Source organism: Sinohyriopsis cumingii, chromosome 7 (assembly GCF_028554795.1).
Source record: "Sinohyriopsis cumingii isolate HCF-2022 chromosome 7, ASM2855479v2, whole genome shotgun sequence".
Taxonomy (NCBI): domain Eukaryota; kingdom Metazoa; phylum Mollusca; class Bivalvia; order Unionida; family Unionidae; genus Sinohyriopsis; species Sinohyriopsis cumingii.
This window is the reverse complement of record NC_142967.1, coordinates 67,586,327-67,596,998: the sequence shown is the minus strand read 5'-3', so window position 1 is coordinate 67,596,998 and position 10,672 is coordinate 67,586,327. Positions and strand designations below refer to the sequence as shown.

Below are 10,672 nucleotides of genomic sequence, written 5' to 3'. Positions count from 1 at the left end.
GTATCAGAGAAATTCTTCCATAATCAAGAAGGCAGGCATGACTTTGATGTTGGCTTTTCAACACTCTGAAGTGTATATTATCTCAGATTATTCTCATATTATTGCATTCAGTGTGTGTGTGTGTGTGTGTGTGTGTTTAGGAAATTTGCAGTCATATCGAAACGATATCTGCAGTGTGACAGTTTATAGTAACGTTTAGCACAGGGGCAACAGGCCGAAGACATTATGCATGATATCCCACCCAGTCACATTATACTGATACCAGGCCGGCCAGTCCTAACACTAACCTCTTAATACTGAGCGCCTAGCGAGGCAGCTGCTAGTACCATTTTATAAGTCTTTGCTATGAATCGGTCAGGGATCGAACACGGTATTCGAGTCGGACGCTCTAACCACTATGTCACCGGAGCGGTCATTGCTTTCAGTGAGATCAATCCTCTGCTTTTGGATTATATTTTTGGGAAAATCAAAAGATTTTAACACATAGCCACATTCTGGCGGTATACACAGTAGCATGTTCATGACAACAGGCCCATCAGCATATTCAATTTTGTAGTTTAATTGGGATGCCACTAATTGCATTTGGAAAATGTGCTAAACTGTTTAGGAATATTTGGGATTCCATATACACTACTGTAATATTGCGCTAAATGTTCACTTCTGCATTATAGGGAAATAAATTCCTTACTAAATGTTGAATATCATGTTGATTTTCACTCGTTTCTGTTATTTAGTTTAAGTCCCTATGGTCTTAACGACATACATTAATCCTATGGACGAAAAGATTTATGTTAAAATACCGTTAGTCACCGTTCAGTCCCACGCAGGTTAAGCCTAAGTTGTAATCTAATTATCCGTATGTCTGATACTTTGTTAGCAACTTGGCAGCCTAATATTAATTATCGTTTAGGTTTCGTAGTGCCTTTTCTTACGACAAACTCCATTTAAGCTCAATAGTGCCACCCACGTGTAAAATCTCCCGTTTGTCTCATTGTGCCGTTGTCATGTTATTATTTGCATTATGCCCTTATTTGCCATTTTCATGTCCCAATTAAGTTGTGCCCCAATTTGAAGTGTTAATAAATTCTGTATGGAATGTTATTAGGATGGTTTGGAAGAGGAATATTTGGTCTTGCGTGTTAGACATGTGGAGTATGTAATTCTTGGACCAATGAAAGATCCATGAATGAATATTTAATATTCCAGTAATCAAATTGCCATGATAAATTAAAGTTCGATGGTACTCCTGGGCAACTATAGTTGGCTCAGTTTCACGTGCAACCAGTCCAAATGAAGCTATGTAATTGAAGCAGTAGTTTTAATTATTGTGGATTTATTAAGTCAATGTTAATGTCATCATAGTGCAATAATTTTTTATGTTCACGCAACACTTTATGAAACTGATTAAAAATAGTTAATTACATTTTAGAGTACCATCTGCATCTTTATAGTGGCAACCGACAAGAAACTATATGTTATTATTATGGGAAACGTATAGTTAAATGCATTCTGTATAATTAACTTCCTAAGTTTCCTTTCATTTCCATACAATACTATCGCCACGGTATCGATGATTTATGTCCTTCTAAACAACTGAAAATAATTGAGCAATGTCGGACTGATCATTTAAATGTTTGCTTGTACTCAGAAAAAATCAATGAAATGTTGATGTTATTTTCTTTAGATGAGTTGAATTTCGTAAAGTTTATCAGATAATCATGTTCTTTTAATGTTGAGGTGACCAATATGCATACGTAGATATTCACATTTAATCGTCATAAAACTTTTGTTCTATTACATGAAATATCAAACAGCTTATCATAATCAACTCCAATATAATATAGCCATCAGAAGGCGTCGATGAAACATTAAGTTTGAAAATTGGAATTAAGCTATCTTATGTGTAATGAAAACAAAAACATTCTGAGACGTTTACAGCTTAGTGTTAAAGTGTATATGTACTCTTCTTGTGCATGAAATAAGAGTAGTCCTTAAACCTAAAACCTTAGAGTGCAACGTCTGATCTGAAAGTGCCTATACACATTTGCCAAAAGCGGAACAAATGTGATCGACATTTTAACAACATCAATACCCTTGTATGTGAAAAATATTCTAACCACCTATAAGAAATTAGTTTTTTTAAACACGGAACAGGCTTGTATGCAGGTTTCAAAGGGTTAATAAGGCTGTGATCGCAGAAGCACGTCATATAACCAGACATTACTCGACTAGCATTCAAAGACTGATCAAGCTTTAAAGATTAAATCGAGGAAAGTTAGATTCTTTGCAATAGAAAACGTCCAAACTTTGAAAATGAATGTGAAACTTCTGGAATCTACAATGAATACTACAATCAGTACTATAATGATTATCCACTTCATTTAGCTATGCTCTTAGGTTTCAGCAATTTACTGGTAATGCACTAATTTTAGAAAAGTGACCGAATAGTGACTGCTTTTATGAATAGTGATTATCGTTTACATGCATGTATATTTTACTCCATAAATAATGGTTATTACTATACATATATTTCTCTCTGAGGTGTAGTCACATAAGTGTTCTTAAATGCACTTCCTTGATGTCGCCACAGGTATCATACACTTGACGCAATAATCTAAATATGTTAGTTGTGTTATTTACAGTTGATACGCTTTGTGTTGGCCTTTTTGTCATTATACGATTCAAACTGTGATAATAGTTAATATGTTACACGACTTCATAAAAATCTGCGGTACTTTATTTGCACATACTCTCTCTCTCTCTCTTTCAGACAGACACACATGCACAAAGACACACACACATGCTTTATGTATTTGTAAGAAGAGGGCTTTAACTATGGTAGAGACGATGGATACACTGTTTTCTTGTTTGCAGAACTGCAGCAGTTATTTCGTGTTACGTCGTCGGAAACTCAATTCTTTGTCCTCGAAGAAAGGCATGCCCGTTTACTCTACGCGTTTTTTTTTTTTTTTTTTTACCTTGGGGTGATCTTTATTTTAATTGTTATAATAAGCAACACTATCCAACAACCAAACTGAATGTAGGCTTTAATTGTGATATCAGCTTTTAAAGAGCCATTATGTGAATTGATGGCTATTGATTGTGGCAATGTTCGAACGTGGAGTTGACCTTAAGAACAAACATAACGCTGTGTACGAAACACGATTCCGATTGGAACTTAGCTCGTCATTTCAGTGACTCTCTAACGACTTTAAAATCACTACTTAGGTTCATTTAGAGTAAAACAATGGGCATTATGTACAAATTATCTTAATTTGCATTTCCTTTCCAGTGAGATAAAGGATACATAGGTCAAAACCATAAACGATATTTATGCTATACTGCCAATTTTCACAGCTTTGCTCAGTGTTCACAGTGACTGTGATTCTCCACAAGAATCTTGGAATGCCCGTTACGGTAATAGCCATTATTGGCACGTGTCATATAAGAGGTCATACGGGGCTTCTTTTATTCGGTATCGTCATTAAAACAAAAACGTTTATGATATTTTTGTAATATCAATTGGGTATCAGTGGAGTGTACGTCTTTTCTGCATGTTGTTCGCACCCGTGGCTTCAACGATAACATATGACTTTCCCATCATTCGTCTTAGAACGATTTCCATAACCAAAGAATTTTATGAATATTACGGGCAATTCTTAAGAAAAATAGAACGTTTTGGTTAGAACCTGGCACACCTCATTGAAAACATTCTCCACGAATAAGATGCCTTTTTAGTTTAATGACTTCAGTTTCGTTTGTTTTTATCGACATAAATATTTTAAGGTCCACATGTGCTGCTGGTGTATAGTAGGCAAGGATCTGAAATTGTATTAAACAATGCACCGTTGTTTTGATATCCGTACATCCAGATTTTTATCTTTCTAGAAAGAACTGTTCAAATCTGACTCCGCGGATTTCCTGTGATATTGTTGTCGACTTGAACATTCCGCCCCATACAACAGATTATGTTTTTCTTCCCTGTGTTGATCACTTGTCGCTTTAATCTACATTCTCGCATTACGCAGCTGAAAGAGAGTGGATTCTTTAATATCAAAACTCTCTTAGCGAAACTGGTTTCTACGATGGATCGGACTAAACAGCAAACATACATCAACACCTCAGAGGTAAAACAATATCAAGGTACGTACAAACTGTTCTTGTTATTATTACATGAAATATCAAAGAACACGTGATCTCCTTAGGTTAATACTTTTACTATATAGCTTTAAGAAGACGCAGATGAAGGATTAAGTTTGAAGATTGAAACTAACTGTCTGATCTTAAATGAAATATAGTACGTACTTGCAAGAAGTCGAGGAAAGTCTTAAAACCCTAGGTTTTAAAGAGTCTTATGAAAGTTCCTGTAAAACTGTGGTAACAATGGACCATATACGATCGACATTTTAACGTCATCAATACCCTTGCATGTGAAATATATGCTAATGCTAAGAAACGAAAATTTGAATTTAAACAGGTAAAAAGCCTGTATTCAGATTTTAAGGGATTCATTCGGCTGTCGTATCCAAATGGCGCCAAGGAACTAGATATTACTCACCCAGCCATGAAAGTCTGATCAAGGTGCTCAATTGAAATCGAACAAAATCAGCTTCAATGTAAATGAAACTACAAGTTATGGAAATAAATGTGTAACTTCTGGAATCTACAATGAGTAAAGAAATCTTGACTATAAACGATGATAAATTCCATTAGGTACGATCTGGTTTTGATAAATTTCTGAAGCCATTGTAAAACATAAAGGTTGAACGCACGAATTTAAATTTATCATATAATGTTCAGGAGAATGTTAACGAGAACGAAGTTACAAATTGTAAACTTAAGAAATCATGGATGGAAGAAACTGCAGGTGTCCGATCATTGAAAACAAGATACTATGGTAAAAATGTGAAAATTGATTGAAATAATTTGCCATCGAACAAAACCACCGTTTAGCTACCTCTTTGTTTTAGGCTCATATACAAACTTTTAAACAATAATATCAAGAAAGCTATTGAAAAACGAAAGGTGGTTTTGTATAGTCTTGTTACGAAATTTCAGCAAGATAATAATTGAACAGTAATAAAAAGGCGAAAATGTTACATGCATAGTTGAAATAAAATGCCATGTAACGAAATAAGAAGGTTGAAACAGGATATTATTGTAAAAACAGACTCTAAATAGCATATCCTGAAATGTAATTACACTTTTGAAAAATTATGACTTATAACGAAAAAGCATTTAATCTAATAACATTATGATCGAAGACCATTACAAAACATCATGATTATATTGTTTATGTGATGCTGTTTTTTATTCATATATTAACTGTATTTAATTACTCGACAAATGTTTAGTCAATATGAGAGACAATTTCATCTACAAAAGTATAAGAATGTAATGATGAGGATGGGTGTTCTTGATAAATAAACAGACACCCGTTCGTTCAAACAAGACTTGCACATTTGAGAAAACAATTCGAGGTGCAAGTTAATTTAGTTCACTGGATTTTATTTCGTTGAAATCGGACATTATTGTTATTAAGTAAACTGAAACAGAATTCTGAATCGAATCATCTTACATTCATTTACATTTTCACTATTGCAGGCTTGGATTCAGCCCCCAGGATAGGAATATCCGAATCGTACTCTAATCTGTATACAGAGCTTGAGGAAAGTCAACTATATGACCATATTTCAGAGGAAATTCAAGGTTAATATATCATTAAAGAAAGGAAAGTAAATACGGTGACCAATACGTGAATATGTCAAAGTACGGTAAAACATTGCCCTTCCATCATTTGTAATATGTATTATCAAAGAAAAAGTGAAATAAATACATGCATACCATAGGATTGAATATTTTAATTCTTATCTCGCATTAGGAAAGGTTATTGTAAAAAATTTCATAATAATATAAGTTCTCTCTATGTCTCTGTTTGTCTGTCTGTCTGTCTGTCTCTCTCTCTCTCTCTCAATATATAATATATATATATATATATATATATATATATATATATATATATATATATATATATAGAGAGAGAGAGAGAGAGAGAGAGAGAGAGAGAGAGAGAGATCGGACAGACAGCATGATAAGATTCTCTTGCACCTTTCGAAACAACCATCAAAGAATATATTTAGTTATTAATATTCACATTAATATCTTTACTGACGTATGTGCTGAATTTTGGGCTATAAAATCATTGTATAGCATCTGGCTTGAGTAACCTAATCTCAGTCCGTATTAGTGCAATGCCATAACAGCCAAAGTTAGAAAGGTTTAGACGTTTGTAAATTAACTTATTAGAAACTTAATACTCCAACGCTGTCTCCGTGCGACTTTCTATCTTCTTTAAGGGGTTCTATGAAACCACTGAGTATTAAACAATCCATATGGATGTTAAAATTTAAACGTGTTTCACTAAATCATAAAACATAAAAATTCTTTGCTATCCTTTCTAAGTAATCAAGTTTTTGTGAGAGGCTTTTAATATTTAAAAGAATAAAAGGACATTTTATTATCCTCGATAGGTCAGTGCTTGTTTTAGTGTCTCCACAAAGAGTTAGAAAGAGTGAAATTATTATAACGAACTGAGTCATCTTAATAAGTGACAATACAACAACTGCATTTGATTGCTTATAAAACATTTCGAGACGTATTTGTGATACTGATAGTCATATCCATACCGCAACAGATTGAACGATCATTGAATACCACGTTGGAGAACCTATATTGCGTTATGGATTACCCTACTATATTAGGGATTATATTGTATTTTAGCGCTTCTCCGTTGGGTGTATTTCCTGTGACGATGAGATATGGTAAACTAATACATAGGAGTCTGGTTGTACAAAACAATGTTCCTGACACAGTACATAATGAGAGGGAAAAAATAATAACAATGTGGGAAAAACAAAGAAAACAATAGATGAGATAATCCTTTCAAGTTTCTCTATATTAAGATAAAGTGCTGATTAATTCGGAATACAACTGGGGAAAGGACATAATGATTTTAAGGTTGAAACAAATACTTGACACAATGCTAAAGGTATGTACTAAATAACTTCACTATGGAACATCTAAACATGGAGTTTTGCTTCACGATGAATTCATAATGTAAACACTTTAAGACTTGATTTCACCTTGCATTCCAATGATCACAATGACAAGGTAACAGTAGAGGGGCACACATGCATGTAAACGCGTGTGCCCATGAGCACCTGCATTCATGCACACACATAAATTAAAAAATATGCGTACATAACATGCATATATTTTGTACCATATATATATATATATATATATATATATATATATATATATATATATATATATATATATATATATATATATATATTGCTATCAAATGTACATATACCAGCTATTGAGTTGAATGACATTTTGTACAACTGAAAATAGAACGTTATTCAAGGTGGAATAGAGCGAGTCAGTGATGTTACTCGTTCATTACTAAGAAAATAGGGCAGCATCGTGGTCAGTTTGACAGTAATACAAACTGTATCGGCACAGTGGCAATATCAGTTTTCTCCTACTTACATATAGGTCACTTTTTCATTATGAAATAAATGACCAAAAACCATTATGTTTTGGTTCAAATATTTCATACTGAACTGGCGAGATATATTATTATATTATACTGGCATTTCGTCATTAATATCAGTCATATCGCACGTTTCAGTCAAGTAAATACACGATGATGGGGATGGAAGGAGCGGACGGGGTTTGTATACAAGAACCATTAGTTGTTTTGTCTCGATACTTATTTCTACTAGTCAATTACTTATTTCAGAAACTATCTTTCACGTGGAAGTATGTGACACTGAGGGCTCAAGGCGATGCAGATTCAATGGACGTTACAAGCTCACACTTAGAGACACTTCTCTCTGTCTCCTGGGCGCTTCAGATAGTGTGACTTATTCCTGGCCTTTAAAGACTATCAGGCGCTTTGGTGTCGAGCATGGTGAGGTATTCCTTATGGAAGCTGGGAGACATGCCCCGAGTGGGGAAGGGATATTCAAATTTAAAGCAAACCATCCGCGTGATATATACTACTTTGTTATGCAACGTTGCAAGCAATTGTTGAAAAAAACTTCTTCAAATTGTTAACACACAAAATCAAGAAGGAGAAACACGCTCGTCAATAAAGCTCATGATAGCATTTTTTCTTTTTAGCTTTCGCTGCATATAGATTGTTAGCAGACTGAAAAAAAGTGGAAGAACAGAAATGAAATGGATAGTACATCCATAAAAGACACAGATTACTTACTGCAGACTAAGTGCAGATATATTGTAAGATGCCTAAACATGTTTGAAGAAGACTTTCTCAAACAAGCAAACGAAAACAACGCATGAGTATCAACAATAAATTTTAAAACGTTAAAAGTTAAATATTAAAATATAATATTGGCTTCATTATGAAAATGCGTGTATTCAACTGTTACGTCCCTTTCATCACACCAATCCCAGTAAAGAACCATTGAAAATGGGCCTTTTGTGTAATTGTATCCAAACAACAGAATTTCTTCCTCGGGATTTTCCTAATCAAGTGCCAAATAGATCTCATAAATTGTGCTCTGGAAACACTATATTTCTTCTATGAAAAGTTGTTATGCATGGAGCAGAACGTCTCTAAAGGAAAGAAAATCTTCCAGTTGCGGGGGCCCAGGGTGGCCGAGTGGTCTAAATCGCTCACTGTTACGGATCACATCCGTCTCATCTCTGTCTGCGTGGGTTTGAGTCTCGGAATCAGCCAACGTGGGTATGTGAGAAAGCTTCATAGTAGCTTCTCGTGGTTCGGTGGTTCTTTCGGGAGATTTTACATGTTCTTCCTCCACCATTCATACTGCCGCCATGCATAGCCTATCTTTTCCTAAAAAAATCGCGTTAAATCCTTCAACAACAACCTCAGCAACAGTTTGATTTACGAAGTGCTCATTAATACTTCTTCGATTACTTCGTTAGTTTGGGATTATAACCAATTCAGTCAAGGCCATTTTGATTTACATTAGTGGGAATCATTAAAAGACTGAACACATCACCAAATTCCGTGATATTGGCATATGAGCATATGCGAGACAAAAGGCAAATCGCCACATTCAATACTGGAGCCTGGAAGTAATTTAGAAATCTATGCTTGCGGAAATGTGATAGAAATATTAGGACTATTTCAGATTTAATACGCTATACTGAAAGTTCTAGTGAAATTTTAACTTTGCATTCAATGTAAAAAATATTTTCCGAAATATGCAAAACCTGTTGTCTTTTATTTTTTCCTCTTACTTATTTTATGAGCTTATAGTTGTATCAGATACGAATAACTCTAAAACATTTCAGAAACTTTAGTTTGTTTTTGAAATTTAAATTCACTTTGTGTCGGAATTTCTAAGTCCAAGGTATTTTAATTTCACTTATTTGAGACATCTAATGACTTAGTTTAAATTCCTTCCTAGGTAACGTTAGAATCCTTGACAAAGGATATAATTCTTTAGCTTGCCAGGCAATATGATCTTTCTGAGCGAAGGTTTCTTTAAAAAAGATAGAAATACAGCCTTTGTTACAATAGTTGGTGGAAAAGAAATGTTTAGAAAAAACGCGTTTTGGTATCATCAATAACTGTCAATTTGGCTTTTAAAGTGTAAGTAATAGAACTGAAATTTTAACATCAGGAGGATATTTTTTTATGAAAGCTTTAACTGCGGCACGAATAAAGAGAAGTAAGTTTGCATGAAGAGGAAAGAGTGATATAAATGATGTTGTACCTACATACAGATGACAGGGGAAAGAGATATAAAAGAATATATGCAAATGCAAATGAAACAAAAACATTCAATATACAGAGAGAAAAGGAACGGAAGGAAAGGAAATGCAATATATTACAAAAGAACTAGAACTGTCAAGATGAAAGCATTCCCTAATTTTAGGCCCAAGTTCGAGTTTTTATGCTAAGAAAAATATTGGGTTCATACCACCGTTAAATTAAAACAAGTAAATGAATATTTTTATCCTTTTGAAATAAACCTTCAAGCTATTATTTCACAAAAGAGCATTGGACATTATTATTACGAAGTGTTCGTGTTCGCATTACTCGTACAGTCCACACTACACAGACAGTACAACAAAGGATGATTATAATGTGCTTAAGGAATATATCATAAATGGTTATCAGTTGGTACCTGAGGCGTATAGACAAAGGCTTAGCAAGTGTACAAACGAAACTGGACTGGGCTATTGAAATCTTCACGATAAAAAGAAAACAACTATTGTATAGGTGATGTTCAACAAATTAGGTTAGTCAAGACTATGATAACCTTTGACAATTAATGTTAATTGACGAATTCAAGAATACCTTCAGCAATGACGTTAAAACTATCTTGCAGAGAGAAAATGCTATTATTCCGTTTGTGCAGTGAGTCATCGTTAATATTCTTCTCCACTGTGCAAATTTGTCATCATACTTAGTCTCAGGATCCGTGTCAGTCGGAACAGTGAAATCTTTACCAACATAAATAATACCTGCCTTACTAGGGAATGACCTAACAGGAGATAAGGTTGTGGTCAATCCACTTGTAACTGACCTGCATTGTTTGAATTAGAAGGTCGAGTATATTGAAAATGAAATCCCTGATTTATACCTAGCTTGTGCAGTCACTAA

The 10,672-nt window shown here is 34.2% G+C and overlaps 1 long non-coding RNA gene across 1 annotated transcript; it reads left to right on the top strand.

Moving 5' to 3' along the window:
* The first annotated feature begins 3,851 nt into the window (after nucleotides 1-3,851).
* LOC149795455 (uncharacterized) lies at nucleotides 3,852-8,181 on the top strand. The gene is made up of 3 exons (XR_016422331.1): nucleotides 3,852-4,143; nucleotides 5,605-5,709; nucleotides 7,811-8,181. It is a non-coding gene; the product is annotated as an uncharacterized LOC149795455 (long non-coding RNA).
* Nucleotides 8,182-10,672: the final 2,491 nt, after the last annotated feature.